This window comes from Marmota marmota, unplaced genomic scaffold (genome assembly GCF_001458135.2).
Source record: "Marmota marmota marmota unplaced genomic scaffold, marMar, whole genome shotgun sequence".
NCBI lineage: Eukaryota > Metazoa > Chordata > Mammalia > Rodentia > Sciuridae > Marmota > Marmota marmota.
Window position 1 is genome coordinate 307572 of NW_025999875.1, and position 823 is coordinate 308394.

Consider the following 823-nt stretch of genomic DNA (forward strand, 5'->3'; position numbering starts at 1 on the left):
TCTTAAGAGAAGAAGAAAAACAAACAAAACCTGAAGGGATCCAGAGTGGCGAACTTTGCTAGAGAACTATATGTGTATATAGTTCTCTATATATGTATATATATATGTGCTAAACACTGAGTATACAGTAAACATGTCTTTGCTTTGTTCCTCATGAATACCAAAGAATTTTCATTTTGTTCTTTGAAGTAGTTTTTATGAAGTTGCCAGTTTCATGGTCTGAAGGTGGGAGCTCTTCAAAGATAATTATATAGGCTATTTTCTGCCATCTGAAAGCTTTTCATCTGAGACATTAGTAGGAAGATATATTGGTATGAAATATAAAAAAGAGGCAAGTGACAGCTACATAAACAAATAAAACACATAACATAGTGCCTGACCCATAATAAGCTCTGAATAAAAGGTATATACAAGTAAGAAGAGTTTGAAAGTTCAGCTCAGGAAGTTGTCTTGTTAATAAAAGTAATCACACTTTAATAATTGGTAAAAATCCCAATGCACATATGATATGTCAAGAAATTTGTAATGTTTTGAACAACCCACAATAAAAAAAAAAAAAAATCCCAATGCACTATTTCTAAACAGTGCTTGAGCTTACAAAGTGCTCCATTCTTCTTTAAATATCCCAAGTTTTGAATTCTGCAAGAATGTTAACAAAATTGAAACAAAGACATTAAAATAGAGTGGAAATGATAATCTAGAATTTATATATCCTTTATTTTTATTGGATTAAATAAAAAATCCATTTTGATATAATTATATAAGTATGGAATATATATATATATATATATATATATATATATATTTTTTTTTTTTTTTTTTT